Below are 16,448 nucleotides of genomic sequence, written 5' to 3' on the forward strand. Positions count from 1 at the left end.
ATACAACTTAGTATCTTTAGTATAATTTTCGGATTTTTTATAATTTGATTTCTGTTGTCTCTTTATTCATTTTACGACTGTGTGACTTTGTTTGCTAGTTGCTCCCTACAACTATTTTTTAATTTTCTTTGCTAGCTTTCTGCCCGGTACAGCAGGTAATTAGGGTTTCTCTGAGGGCATACAGCCAAGGCAAATTTCATATAATACTACTTCCTTGTACTGTCAAATTGTGTGGTAGTAGTTAAGTACTACGCATTAACCTTCAAGTTATCTTCATCATGCATGCATTTCCTTATTCTACCTTTAGTTTATAGATGTATTGGATAGTGGATCATCATCGTCTTCATTGTTTTGCTTTTGTTGTCTCCATGACTACTGTTTTTCTTTGTCAGACCTTTCCCCAAACCCCCCTTCCATCCATTCATCAAACCCTAACCCTCTTCCCATGGGCTGTGTGGTTTTATATTGAGGTGTGATGTGACTACATTAAATCTACACCAACAATTGATCACATGCTTGCTGGGGCAGATGTGGTGAAAGCAACACTAATTAAATGTCTACGAGGCAGGGCGAGGATCTTCTTCTGAAATGAACACCCATGCTCAGTGTAAGTACACGCCAATTAATTTTCCAAAGGGACCCACCGAATACATCCTAATTAATTGCCGGCATTGATTGGATTTACAGCATTCAAGTTTACGAATTAGGATTGTGTTTAAGTGACTCCTTCAACACAACTACAGTTTAACTTCTTAGCTTCTTGTACTAGGCAGTCCCCAACACCTTTGTTTTCTTTTAGTTTAGCAGTTGCAATATTGTTTGTTTGGCAGTCTTCATATGTACTGTACTTTTCTACTACTCCCACAGTCTCTCTCAGGCAACTGACTGTCTCTTTTTTTTGTTTGCAAATGCTAGTGCCAGTGTCTACTACTATCACCACAACCACGGCATCTTCTCCATTCTCTTGAGAAACCATGCAGCCATTGCTGTGCCGAACTTAATCCTCATCAATCACAGGTAAGATAAGTTTGCTGGGAGGTATAATGGAGTAGGAGGAGCGACTGGTAGTACTGGTAGTAATAGTAGGACAAATATAACTCAGTGAGGGGTACCGCATCTATCTGTTTGCATGTTACAAAATTGGCAGATTATTTAAATCAAACACTGGTTGCTGCCCTGCATCTGCAAGTAAACCTTGTGACGTACATTGATTCGTGAAACAGTAACCCCACCACAAAACATTAACATCGTATATGTAAATATAAATAAATAAAATTTATTTTATTTTCTTTACAAAAATAGCCTATCCCACACCTTACCCACACCTCTCCCTAACCCCAACCAATGTCCAAGTCCAATGAATGTCCCACCAAAAAGAAGAAAAACCCCAGCACTCAATTCCCACCCACCAACAAAAGTATTAAAAAAAGGGGCAAATCAACAGGGTCCATCTATAATCGGCGGGCTTTAAGGTGTTTGTCCACCAGGATTTTGACGCGCTCCTTTAATTGGTTCTCCAGCTGTGCCATCCGGAGGAGAAGTTGCTGGCGAAACGCACGGCACCCACATTTGCAAATGGCGGCGGAGGACCGGTGCCTGACCGCGGCGCCGTACTCCTGCAGGCGGGGCCTGGCTGGGGCCTGGGGCATTGGAAGAGGCAGCAGCTGATGCCGCCGCCTCCTCCTCCTCCTCCTCCTCCTCCTCCTCGGCCTGAGCCACCAGTCGGCGGTATTCATCAACGATGGCTTGCAGTTTCCGTTGCCGGGCCCTGGCTGCCAACTCCTTCCTTGTTGGATTTTGGGAAGGAATATCTATAAAGAAAGAAACTGAATTGTAACCAAAACTATTAGCAAAACAGTAACATAAAATTAATTCAACACATAGTAGCACAGTAGCACTAGCAAGCGCAGTACATAACATGTGTGGTTACTTTAAGTATCTATCCTCCTGCTTCCCCGGCCTCTAACATTTGTTGGAGTTTTTTCCCGGCATTATACTTGCCCTAGTACTATGGATGGACTCCAGTACACAGAAGAACACCAGCCTTTTTCTTCTCTCTAGTTTACATAAATTAGATAACCTTGTTGTAGGCTGTAGCCGGCAAGCCAGCTCAGTCAGCTAAGCTTGCGTCCAACACCAACATAGGAGTCAATACGCAGATGCCTGTGACTTTTATTTACTAAGCTGCAGGTGGGGAAGCTCGTATATTTTTCGATTGCGGGTCGCACTGGCCACTCTCTCTATGTTACATGAAGGGCAATTGCTCAATTTCACTATCTCTGTGCCCTGGTGCCTGGTGACTACAAAAAGGCCGATTAATATTAATATAATATACTTATGATCCAATGACCTTACTTATATGGAACGACATATCAGTCCAGTAGCGGTCAGAGGTGGGAGTGCTGGCGGGCGGTGACGTGGAGAGGGGCAGGGTGTGGGGGTTGCGAACTATGGATTGTGGGCAATTACTGGTAAGTAAACATATAAATGAAAATCAAAAAAATAATAATATAGGTAGGAAGTGGTCCTTGGATTCAGAGGAAGGCGCTTGATAATATATATGATGTGCTTGCAAACTACTGAGTCATCAACTGTATTCCTAAATGAAATCCTACTTTTATATAATATATGATGACCCTTTGCTTTGCTACTCTGGCGCACTTTATTTTACATTATCTTCAAAGTAAGACTCGTCTGCATCCAGTGACAGTTTCCACCTATGATGAATACAATCCATCCAGGGGGCATCCATCCATTAAAAGTAAATGTCTATCATTCTTTTGTTTAAAGGTATCGCTTAACAAACCTTAGCTGGTTTCACTTTCACCACTAACCACCCATGCGTCCACTCCTTCCTTCCTTGCCTTGGCTTTGGGTTTGTCACAAACACTGCTGATGATTCTTGCTATCCACTATCCACCCATATTGTGTCACCCACCCAGGCAGGCATCTTCTTTCACCTTCCACCCATCCTTCAACAACCCATGCATCTGATTCCTATCAGCCACCTGCATGCTGCTTCCAAAGTATCCTTCTCTGCTTGTCGTATTATATCTCTTTCGTCCTTCCTCCTTCCAACCTAGTTCTTTCCCTTTTTGATCAACACATACATCAAGGTCATCTGATCTGACTTTTAGTCTTCTCCATAATTTTCACAGCTGAGTTGGAGTCTGATAGAAGAGGCCTTTTTTACTCAACTCATGCTGGTAATGCTATTGCTAATGCATTGGTAATTCTAAGTAAAGGGTGTCTTCTCTTCTTCAACCATTGTAAATTGTATATATTGTTCAGTACAACTTCAAGTTCATACACACTTAATACGTCTCACAGTACAGTGAGTGAAGTGTTCCCCTTCCAGCTAATAATGCCAATAAGTAATGAATATAACTTACCACCGCCCACCGCTGCTGTTTCCTCCCCCACTGGTGCTCCTGCGGTGCCGCATCTCCTGCCCCCTCCTGGATGGCAGCATTGGCATCGCCGCTGGCCCCATCGGCACTGGTGGTTGGTACTGGTAGTGCACCTATAAAAACAAGTACACCTTTTTAGATGCCTGTACACCTCCCCCTATTTTACACGTTTTCACCAGGAAGGAAGTTTGAAAAAAGAGTTAAAGTACAACATAAATCATCACTAGTCCAAATTGCGTACTACAGTAGAGTCAGTAGACAGACATTTGTAATATTATATATTTTCCCTTGGGTCATCTCATCTCTACTCCTACTGTAGTCTTTGGAAAGTTAGCCTGAGCCATGTAACCATTTTAGATTCATGTCTACTCTTTTGTGCATGTTACCTTGCAGCTTGTTGCGCAGTAAGATGCCTTTGATGCCACATGAGTGTTGCATACAAGTGAAGAGGTTGAAAAACAAGCCACTTTTTTTATGGAGTTCGGTTAGTCCCTATTGCTTAGCCATAAATAATGTTACACTTTTTGGCATGACTGCAAAAAGCTTGCATAATTGTATTATTTTATACTGTCTAACGTGCCCCATTTTTCTCATAATAAGCAGATGAGAAGATTGCCTTCTACAAACCAGAGATTTGCAGAGCTTACGAAAGATGCATGTAACCAGTATACGTTCAACGGTGAGGGGTCTCCCACAATTCACACAGATGTCTATCATGCACTAGTTGTACAAATGTTTACTTTTAATCTTCTTTAATTTGCATGTTGGAGCTGGATGTCATTTCATGGAACAACTCACAAAGCTTGTTATTATTTGAAACAAATAAAGCTTTTGAACTTGCACATAGACTCTGTGGTATATTTGGAGTGTCTGTGGTGTAGTGGTCTTACACGAGTGAGTGAGTGAAAGGGTGTTATGTTCTGGGTTGTGTAATAAAATCATTGGGTATCTTTGTGTGGGGGGTCGGGACATAATAATGACTAATGACTGAGACACTATAGCTAGTCGGTCAGTGAATTGTGGGTTCTGAGTTCTCTGACTGAGGTGTAAGTAAGGTCCAACCTCCCATCACCAACATCCTATTTTCTTGTGCATAGTTCTGTATGTGGCTGTGCAGAATACCCACAACAGTAGTATTAGTATGTACTACTACCCTAACAAAAAATACTAGGCAAACATCTGGTTGCGCATTTTGTTGGTGGGAATTGTCAAATGCCTAGAGATTAAAGAGGACAACGCAAAGGACAGGAGTGGACCCAGTGGCTACAGCTATTGTTCTTACACAGCTTTATTCAAAAGAAAACCTTAACTAAAGATTGGCCAACAGGGCAGGCTTAGCTACAGACAGTCTAATAGTAGTACAGAGAGTCATAGCAGAGGCATTTTGAAGGAACTGAAAGGCAGGGATACCCAAAATTTGGAAAACAGATAATGAAGATCAAAGAAGCTTTTGTTAAAAATTGAATTAGGAGGAAGCGTAATGAAAAGTTTGGGAAAAATAAGGTGGGTTAAAAGTTAGGGAAATATAATTGTTAAAAATATAAGCACTGTAGGACTTACTGGGGCTAGCAGCAGGATCCTCGGTAGAGAAGCACTCCTCTGGTGTTTGTCCCGCAGACTCGGACCCCGTCTTCTTGCCCCGGGTGCTGATCGTGTAAGAAGTAATAAAGAAAGAGAGATACATTGAGTGCTGTGAAACAATCATTAAAGAAAACGCTCAAACATTTTAGGAAACAACAATTGCAATACAATTGACCTATCTAAATGACTACTGGCTAGCAGGATTCACGGACCGTCTACTTATATGAACACTAATCAAATTTTCCATAATCATTCTGATTGCAGAATACCAACGAAACCAGTACCACCTGACCTACACCACCTATTCCAGATGGGCCAATTGTTCAGTAAGTCTGCATTTCCATTTTATTTTTGCCAGCAAAAATGCATAGATGAGATGAAGGACACATACATAAATTTGTGCATACACCAAACTTTGGTTGGTTGCGTCATATGTTGTTCTGCTACTGACTGACAATGCTATTGCTAAGCCTACCACTCACTAAACAAACTACAAAAAGGTTCTATGGAGGACTGGGGTAAGAAGCATTCAGTGACAGAGGAGGCGTAATGCAGACCGTAAAAAAAATATGAACTAATACTAAGTAAACCTATTATCCATCCACCACTATTTCACTGAAGGACAATGGAAGGACTAGACTCTATCTAGCAATAGCATTAACTAACTTCAGTTCTCTAAAGTAAACTCTAACATCAATAATCAACCCAAGCTAGCGCAAAGTTACAAACAAGTAAGTGAAGTGCCGAGCAGCACCTGTGTCATACAATCACAGAAGATTTTGAAACGGAATTGATCTGCAATGTAACTAAGCGCACCAGTAATCGTTTTATTCGTCCAATAATTATACACAATACTTATACTACTATATATTATTAGCTACTCACCAAGCCCCACGACCTCGACTCCTAGCAGGTCCAACACGTCCTGCTCCCGGTCTAGGATGTCGGACCACCGGTGGGCCAGCTGCTGGTGGGTGCGCCGGATCCCTGAGCAGTGAAAGACTGCCTGGCGCACCTTCGGCCACCGGCGGTGATGCTCCTGGGTAAGGTACCTGGAGCCTGGCCTGCTGCCTGCTGCCAAGGTCAAGGGGAGGTTCCGCTGGACGAAGAAAACCAGGGCGGCCACCTCCGCCTCTCCGAACAGTTGTTGGGCCTGCACCCCTGCAAGGCGCATTCTGCCGCAAGGCAGCTGGCTCTTGGGCGCAGGCGCCTTGCCCTTGGAGCCAGTACTGCTGCCCTTGGCCAAGGTTCTAGGGTGGAGGCAGAAAAGAAAAGAAGGAAAAAATAGAGTTAGGGAGAAGAAGTAGGAGTTTGAATAAAGAAGTAAAATAAAACAATAGAAAAGTAACAAAAACACAGTGAAAGTAGAAATAAATCACAAAATATAAACTTAGGGACAGAGAGACAGAGATGATAAATAAAAAAAGTGAGAAAAACAGTGAAAATAAGTAAAGATTGCAAAGATTAAAGCTGGATAGAAAACTAGGCCCAGAACCATTGCACCAACAAGATGGCCGCACCCGTCGCGAACATGTGGGTAAGTTCACGCGATATTTCTCGCTAACACGCACTAGTCGTCGCGAACAAGTAGATAGCGTTCCCGAACATGACTTGCACTACGCGAACACATTATACGCGACCCGGAACAGGAAATAAGGCAACTTGAGCGGACGGGACAATTGAAAAAAAAAGATGGCCACGCCCGTAGCCTACTGCATGAGTAAGTTCGCGAGCTACGATCCCCCGAGCACGCAGACAGCGCCCCGAACACACACAACGCGTTCTCGAGCAAGAAAAACGCCTCGCGAACGGGTCCGACAAGCTACTACGCACGCTTGCGAAGCTACGTGAAGCTCGCGTAGTGCGAGAACGTCTTTGCGTAGCTTCTATTAGCGCGACTACGCGTACTACGCCCACCCCTATTTATAATAGAGAAGAGTTGCTTAAATTAAAAGAACCAACCCTAGATAAGTGTCTATACTTTATTAAGCCTGACAATAATGTTACCATGTGTGCACATTGTGCTTTTAAACTGTCACCACCCCCACATTTTAATACTTCCATCCCCACCTCCTACAAAATGTTCCTTCTTAATTGTAGGTCGCTGCTTAAGCATGCAACAGAAATTTCCATTCTCCTGGAAGGGGAAGAGCCAGAGGTACTGTTTTTAACAGAAACCTGGTTCAACTCAGGATCTGACCCTGATCTTATCCAAGCTCTTCCTCCAGGCTATAATATCCAGAGGCTATACCAAATCTCCGGTAGGGGTGGTGCCATTATTTTCAACATTCATTTGATCTCTGCCGTATTGCCGGAAGCCCCTTACTAGATTGTGAACGCCTTGTATTCGCTATTGGGTTTTCCCCAACGCTTACCCTGTCAGGAATACTAATTTATTGGGCCCGTGGGCCAATTTTGTAAAGCTTTACCTGACATTGCTGCTAACTTGGCCAGTACTCCCACTAACTTTACACTATTGGGAGATTTTAATCTTCATTTTGACAACCCATCCCAGCAGCCCGTAGCAGATTTGATAAACAATCTTGAGGGTTATCAACTCCTTCAAAAAGTTGCTCTTCCAACACACTCGAGAGGACACCTAGGTGATCCCATCTTTTCCAATCTGAAAGACTCAGTAGGAGGGATATTCATCTCAGTGCCATGGTCTGATCATCTTCTCATTCCTTTCACCTGGTCCCCCAATCTTGCCTTATCGAACCGGTTACAATGAAGTCCCTTCCCTGGTCTAAACTCCCAACAGAATTATGGATCTCTGAACTAGAAAAAACTAAGCCAGATCCCGACCCCGATGTAATGATTGCCAATGAAAATGTTAATAGATGGATTGAAGGTTTCCTAGACCAAGCCCTCCCTATAAAAACTACCCAGCTAAAAACTGGAATTAATAGAATGGCCTGGTACCCTCCAAAACTCCGGGCACTGAAGCAAACCTGTAAAAAACTTGAAAGAACCTGGAGGAAGGATTTTTTCCCTAATAAGGAATCAGAATACAGGGAAGCCATCAAGCTGTATAAGAAAGAAATTAAAATTACTTAATTAGCATATTATGAAGAAAAAATATGCTCGGCTGCAAACTCACAGAGCGAGATCTTTTGCATAGCAAAAACCTTGCTCAAAGTTCCCCCACCCCCTGTGACCTCGGACATCTCAGACTCACGCTGTGATAAATTGGCAGACTTTTTACACCTCAAAATAAAAGACATTTATACATCTTTTTCACTGATGGATGGCCAAACATGGGACCTTAGCCCCCATAACTTACATTCCTCTTTAGAGGTATTCCCTCTGATGTATTTTGAGGTGCTTGGAAACATCTCCTCAAAAGTAAAGAGTGGTTCGCCTAGAGACCCAGCACCTTTCCCCATTCTGAAATAAGCAGCCACTACTATTGCCCCCATATATTGGAACTGATCAATGGCTCTCTTGCCACTGGGGTGGTTCCTCCTCCCTTGAAGAAAGCAATGGTAAAAGCACTTTTAAAAAAGCCTAACCTTGACCCGGACTTCCTGCTAAATTATCGTCCTAGCTCTCTTCTTTCTAGGATTAGCCGAAAAATATGTTAACTCTCTTCTGTCTGCCTTCCTAGAGTCGCACAATCTTTCTCCACTGGTCACAAACTGGCTTCTGACATTTGCAAGGTACTGAAACAGCTCTTCTATCTGTTGTTGAAGAGTCTTGACAAATGTTGGATGCTGGAGGTACTGCAGTCATCATTCTTTTAGATTTCAGTGCCACTTTCGATACAGTCAACCATCATATTTTTGTCCACAGACTCACAAAAGATGGGGTGACCGGGGTCGCACTATCTGTCCTTCCTGGAGGACAGACTCTTCCAGGTCTTCGAAGGTGATGTGACTTCAAAACAGTTGCCTCTCCATTGTGGAGTGCCTCAGGGGTCCTCCCTTAGTCCAACTTTACTTAACATTTATATGAGTCCTCTAGCGGAAATCGTACTGCCTTTTGGGGTACATATGGTGATGTATGCAGACGATACGCAACTGGTGGTGAGACTTAACCATGCAGAGAATTCTAGCCTCACCCCCTGCTTGAATGCGATAGCTAAATGGATGAATGCCTCTTTTCGTAAATTGAATGGGGAAAAAACAGAGATCATGATTCTGGGGAATTTATCTTTATTTGATCCTAATCTTACGTGGCCAGCCGATCTGGGCCCACCCCTGCCCCCAAGAGTCGTATCAAAAGCCTGGGTGTATAGCTGGATTGTGATTTAACCTTTAAGGCTCAGGCTCGCAATGTTGCAGCCTCTTGTAATGGCATCCTAAAGATGGTCCATGAAGTACTCCCTCTTCTTCCCTTCCAGGCAAGGAAGATCTTGGTTCAGCTACTCATATTATCCCGCCTGGACTACAGGAATGCTCTCTACCATGGGGCCCCAGCAATAACTTTTTTTAAACTTCAGACAGTCCAAAATTGGGCAGCTAGAATCCTTTTGGATATCCCAAGGTGCCAATTGGCCAAATCTGCTCTGAAATCTCTCAACTGGCTACCTAATATAGAAAGAGTGTACTTCAAGGCTGTGTGCATTGTACATAAGTCACTAGCAAGAATGGGCCCCCCTATTAATTGCTCCATGGTCCGGCCCTACCGTGCTAGCTGATGCCTCAGTTCAGATGATCTTCTTCTGGTAGTAGTCCTTAGGATTTGGAAAACCAGAAGTGGAGGCCGACTTTTTTCATACAATGCCGCCAAATACTGGAATTCCCTCCCCCTCTACCTGCGCAAGGACCCAGCTATCTTGCCTTCCGAAAGTCTTTAAAATCATGACTTTTCCCTTAGTCGATGGTTCTGCTGCCTGCAGCTATCAGCGCTGGGATGCCTTCGGGTAGCAATGTGCTATATAAATGTTTATTTAATTTCATATCTGAGGCTAAAAGAAAATAAATCTGCCCTAAACACACACAGTTAAATGTTGGAACACGAACAAAATTGAAATGTGCCAGCCTGACCAGAAACTGTATTTGGTCCTCTTGCATTTATGTACAGCCCCTAGCTTTGCTGGCAAAAAGCAGAGGGTTGTCATTGGTTTCATACGCCGATGATATCCAGCTAGTCATCACGTTCTCGAGGAACTGCCAAGACAATCTCTTTAAATTGAAAGAGGACCTGGTAGCTATCTCTGACTGGATGGCAGCAAATTGTTTATAGCTGAATGCTACCAAGTCAGAAATTCTAGTGCTGGGGAGAGATAGTGCCCTCTGGTCTGAACAGTGGTGGCCCAACAAACTTAAACCCGCACCCCAGCCAAAGAAGGCAGTAAAAAATCAAGGCTTTTGGATTGACAGCGAACTTTCATTTGAGGCCCAATCCAGGGCCCTGGCGGGTTCTTGTTTCGATCTCCTAAGAGGGTTAAGGCCCCTACTTGGTTATTTTGCACCAAAAGTCTGCCAAACCATTCTTCAGGCTACAATTTTGTCAAGGCTGGACTATGGGAATTCCCTATATTTAGGCGCCAACAAGTCTTGTATTATCCGCCTTCAGAGAATCCAGAATGCAGCAGCTTGCGTCCTGTTAGCTCTGCCTAAATCATGTTCGGTCACGCACCTTCTGCCTAAGTTGGACTGGCTACCGATAGCGAAAAGAATTCAGTTTAAGTCTTTATGTGTGGACCATAAAATATTGACTTGTCAAGGACCGCAGATTTTGGAGGATCTGCTGGCTCAATATATACAGAACAACAAAAATGGCCAGATAGATTCATTTGGTATTTTCACTCCACACCTAGCCAATAATCCTAAGCGGGCAAAATTTTCATTTTAGTCGTTTTTACTTATTTACATATTTTTTGAAACATTTCATATTCCAGCACAGAGTCAACGCGTTTCGAACCCTGGACCACGTGATGCGTGCCAGCGTCTGAATCCAGGATCAACAGAATTTGAAACCGGAGAGGAGATTGTTTCATCCAAAACGAAAGTGAGAACGTGATCCAAGTATCGAACACGCCAATATCGAGGCAGCGATGCCATAACCCATAGCATTCCGAACTTGCAACCTTGAGAAGTTCAGAGGGTAGCGTGAGCAACAGCATACTGCAGTGCAATTTCTTGCTGGAAAAGCGATCACACAAAACAAAGAACGGCACGAGAGTTTCCCTGCTCTCCCCTGAACTGTAGACAACAGTGTTGGGAAGAACAAAAGATATACAGTGAAGGCCATTGTGACCGAGGCATAAGCTGCGGGGGGTTCAAGGAGGAATGAATGTCCGACCACTGTAGACTTTCTAAGTTGGGTTTTATTTTCTTAAACATAAACAACTATGAAACATCTGTCCGATGTTTAGAGTGAACAAACTGTGGCTTCGTGAGTTCAGAAGGTATGGTCTGAAGTCTGGTCTTGTTCCTTTCCCTGCCTTCGGTGCTTCACCCACGGGGTCCACAACGTCTCTCCGTAAATGTCATAAAAGAAAAAGAAGAATACCTCGGGGTTACTACTTGGGTCTTGTTTCTACGTATGGAAGAGGGGGCGGGGTGTGAGGGATCACCAGGGACTGACACCAGTTCTTGTAACAAAGCTTTGAAACAGCCACGCAAGACGTAGGTGAATAGTGTGCAAAAACGAGGAAAAGGAAGAAACAACACACGTAGCCCTGTGACCTCCCTCAACCACCCCTACCCGGTCCCTCCCCGTGAGAAAGCGAATCGAAGTATGCGGTTCCGTACCTTGTCCAGCCACACTTCTCTAGAAGTGCGGCGGGACGACTCGTGATGACGGTGGCCTCCTGGCGTGTTGGTCCTCCTGGCTTCGCGGTCTTCGGCTTCTTCGCTCTCCGTCTTTCTGGATGCCTCAATGAGAACGCTGTTCCGCTCCGGCTTCTCCAGTCCTACTCCTCTTCCGGGTCTCGCGCTGTCTTCTTCCGGATGCAGTGTTTTGACCGCCTCCTCCGCCCCTGATTGGTGGAATGATGATGATGTCATGGGAGAGGTTTCCACCCCCGGGAAAGCCCAGACAGCGTTAAAGGGGCCGTATGCGTCCTGTGCACGGGGTGGAAAGGAACAGTCATTAAAGTCCTCGCCCTGCCCGTGACAGACAGAGCCCCCGTGACACATCCCACCCCCGGGATTTCCCCAATCGGGGGAAAGTGGAAAACGAGACAGAAAGTCAGCATTTCCTTGTTCCATGCCTTTTCAGTGATGGACTTCAATTCGGTATGGCTGGAGAGCCAAAAACCACCGGAGGATGCGTTCATTGTGGCCGCGGTTTCTTTGGAGCCAAGTCAGTGGGGCATGGTCCGTATACCATATGAAGGGCCTACCTTCTAAGTAATGGCGGAACTTGTCCACCCCCCATCGAACCGCCAGGCATTCCTTTTCGATGGTGCAGTGGGCAACCTCTCGGGGAAACAACTTCCTGCTGATGTAGAGTATAGGCCTTTCAAGACTTTCCTCATCCTCCTGGGAGAGAACCGCCCCAATCCCAACTCCCGAGGCATCTGTCTGGAGTATGAAGGGCTTGCGGAAATCTGGGGACACAAGCACAGGTGCGGAGGTGAGGGCGTTCTTTAAGGCATGAAAGGCAACAGTTTCTTTGTTAGTGGGAGCTGGCAGCCTGGGAGAGGACTGTGATTTCCTTAACGGATCAGTGAGGGTCCTGCTAAATCAGCAAATTGCGCAATAAACCTGCGTTAATACCCCACAAGGCCTAAAAAAGCTCTCAGATCTCTCTGGGTTTTGGGATAGGGGACACTCATGATGGCCTTAATCTTTTCTGTCTGGGGTTCGAACAGCCCGTTTCCCAATACATAACCAAGGTATTTCACCGTCTTAAAGGCAACATGTGATTTCTTGGCATTAATGTGGAACCCTGTTGCCCTGAGACTAGAGAGGATATTCTCGAGGTGTTTTGTGTGGTCCTCCCACGTCTTACTGAAAACGACGATGTCGTCCAGATAAGCGGAAGAATAATGACAGTGAGGTGATAATACCGTATCCATGGCCCTTTGGAAAGTTGCTGGTGCGCCGTGCAATCCAAAAGGGAGGACGGTGAAGTGGAAGTGGCCCGAGGGAGTAGAAAATGCGTTTTTTTCTTGGTCAGCAGGGGCTAGGGGAATCTGCCAATAGCCCTTGGTGAGGTCTATAGTGGTGATATAATGAGCCTCACCAAGGCGTTCTAGCAATTCATCCACTCGAGAAAGTGGATAGGCGTCTTGTTTGGAGACCCTGTTTACTGCTCTGAAATCAATACAAAACCGGATGCTGCCATCCGGTTTTGGTACAAGAACCACTGGCGAACACCAATTGCTGTGTGACGGGATTATCACTCCTGATCGCAACATTTGGTTAACTTCTTCTTGGAAGGCAAGGCGTCTGGCTTCAGGGATACGGTATGGTTTCTGTTTAACCATGACACCTGGGGGTGTAGGGATGGAATGTACAGCTAACCGTGTTCTCCCCGGTTGATCCGAGAAGACGTCGGAATAGCGGAGCAAAAGTGAGAGGATTTCTTCTTTTTGTGTACCAGTTAGGTCGGGGTTGATAGGGGTGTCATGAACAGTGTGAGGGGAAGTTGTGGTAGTGAGAGTGTGGATCACTTGAGGGGGTTTGCCCAGCCATTTCTTCAATAGATTGATATGGTGCATTTGCGTCTTGGTTCCAGCCAGCTGTAAGAGGTATGTGGTTCTTCCTATTTTTCTAATGATTTGAAAGGGGCCTTGCCACTCTTTTTTTAGTTTATGTGTGGAGGTGGGCAACAAGACCAAGGCCCAATCACCGGTGTTCATTTCCCTCCATTTCTTTCCTTTATCATAGAATGTTTTCTGTTTTGTTTGGGCTAAGGCCAGATGTTCGTGGGCCAAGGTTCTGAGTTTATGGAGCCTGGTTTATAGCTGACGGGTATAATCCAATAAAGCTTCAGCTTCTTGGGCTCCCTCTTTTTCCCAACTGTCTTTTGTGATTTCCAATAAGGTCCTCGGGCTCCGTCCGAACAATAGTTCGAAAGGAGAAGTACCTAAGCTGGCTTATGTTTGGCTACGGGGGACAAAAAGAGCCAGTGGTAACAATTGATCCCAATTTTTGCCATCCCCAGACAGAAGTTTTTTTCGGGTGAACTTTACACTCTCATTGTATCGCTCGACCAAACCGTCCGTCTGGGGATGGTAAACGGAGGTCTTTATATGTTTGATCCGTAGCTGGTTGCAGACCTGTCTCATTAACCTAGACACGAAAGGTGTGCCTTGATCAGTGATGATCTCTCTGGGAAAACCCATGCGTGAAAACACCTCGACTAGTCTTTGGGCATGGCATCTGCTTATTTGAAACAAAAACAAGCTATTTTACTAATGCTAATGCGGGAAAAGTATTAATAAGTAAAGGGAATTAGAGTAGAGGTGGATGGTATACAGTGCGACCACTTTATTTGTGAAATTAATATCTGTCTAAAGACTTTTATCACTAGTGCGTATTTGGGCCTCTCTTGTATAACTGGATTAAGCTGAGTGATGCAAAGTCCACTCATGCCTACTGAATGAAGCCATGAAGGACATGACTGTACATTTGAAAGGGAGCCAAGATAGTGTTACAAGCATGGGAACGGATGGTGAAGAGTTCAACAAAGAAGACTCTTATTCAGAATGTTAATAAAATGTTTCAAAGTGAACTTAGAAATGTATGAGAACTAAATTTATGAATACAAATTAAGGAGATGGTTTGCGAACAATAGTTGAACTGATTTTAATGACATGTAAGCATGCTGTGACAGAGCTTCCACCTTGCCTGACAAATCATATTTTGTATTTATACGATATTGAAACTAGGTATAATTAAGTTTTTTTTTGTTAGTTAGTCAGAACAGAGGGTGCCGAAAATTTGGGATGCTGTCTTTGCTGCTGGAGATGCTGCTGCTGGGAGAGATACTGTGTGATGCTGATGAAAAGCCGAATGCAGAACCTGAAGCAGAGCTTTCTATCCTAATTAAATTGGGTTAGATCAGAAGATCACAGAAGAATCTCGAGGCGGAAGAGAATGTCAGAGAGGGGTTCAAGGCAACCGTCTGTATTCTAGAGAGGTCATCTATCCTGTCCTGATTCCTGTCCTGAAGTCTTTGTCTCCTGCCCTAACCCGGGGAACCCTCACCAGCCCTTTGGCCAGGGGGTTGTTCTTTCACACCATCCTTGGTTACTATTATTTTGGTTATTTGCAAATATTCTAATCTTTTCTCTCTGTCCTCTCCCTTTCCAACATCAGTTGATTGCACGAGTCAGAGATAAATGTATTGTGTTTATTAATTGAATTTTTCTCTCCTATGAATGATGGTGACTGCGCTGTGTTTTGGAATAGTTCACATGCATTCATTTAGATAAAGATTTAAAACTTACCTGGGTCTGTGGTTATTTACATTGAATAAAAGAACAGTTTGTTTTCTGTTATTTTTCACCATCAACTAGTTCAACTAATGGTCCATTGACCAGAGGAAAGAACTTTTTGATCAGTGAAAGGTTAGTTAGGAATATTAAATAACGAATCTTGAACAATGTGGAAATTACAAACTTGACCCCAGCGGTCACTGTTAGTTTATAGGCCCAGGTGAGTATATGTTAGTGGAGTATCTGTTGTTGTTGAACTGCTGAATCAGTTTTCTGGTAGCAGAGTTATGGTTATTATTGACTAGTTTGGTCATAAGTATTGATTATTGATTTATGTTTAACAAAAGAGTAAGGGCCAGATGTAGGTAGCCAAATACTGGTCGGTAACGGCCGAAAATCGGGCATTTCGGCTGTTACCGACCGGTATTTGTAAAATGAGATGTAGGAGTCAAAATACTACCAAATCGGTAAATACGAGTCGGTAATCTACTGAATCAGAAAATTCCGAATCCTTATTTACCGAATTCTTAATTACCAAATCGTTAATTAAGAAATGGTAAAAAATGACTTTCGAGATGTTGGAAACCAAAAAAATACCGAATTTCATGAAATTCAGTATTTATGAGTCCGTAAATACCATGGATTGAAAGCAGGTGGTAACCAGGTGCAGGGTATAAAAAAAGGTCCCAAAAAGCAACAGTGCAACCAGAATGGCGGCATTATACGTCATAGCAAGGCGGCTACGGGTACAGGCAGCAGGAGAGAGGGCATGGAGAAGGGAGGAGCAAGTCTACAGGCAGAGGATAACGCTCTTCCAACTGACTGAGCCAGAGATACTGCAAAGGTACAGGCTCCACCCCCACACCATCCAGGACTTGATCAGGAACCTGCACCCACTCCTGGATCACCCAACACCAAGGGCGCACGCCATTCCACCCCATGTGCAGGTGCTGTGTAGCCTACACCTGCTTGCCTCTGGGAGTTACCAGAGTGTGATTGTTGCAGTAGGTGGTGTGTCTCAGAGCTGCCTGTCACGTTTCTTCAGGAAGTTCCTTGAGGCCATGATGCAGAGAATGCATCATTACATTCGGTTCCCTGACACACCTGCGGAACTTGTG

Source organism: Lissotriton helveticus, chromosome 1_1 (assembly GCF_964261635.1).
Source record: "Lissotriton helveticus chromosome 1_1, aLisHel1.1, whole genome shotgun sequence".
In the NCBI taxonomy this organism is placed as follows: domain Eukaryota; kingdom Metazoa; phylum Chordata; class Amphibia; order Caudata; family Salamandridae; genus Lissotriton; species Lissotriton helveticus.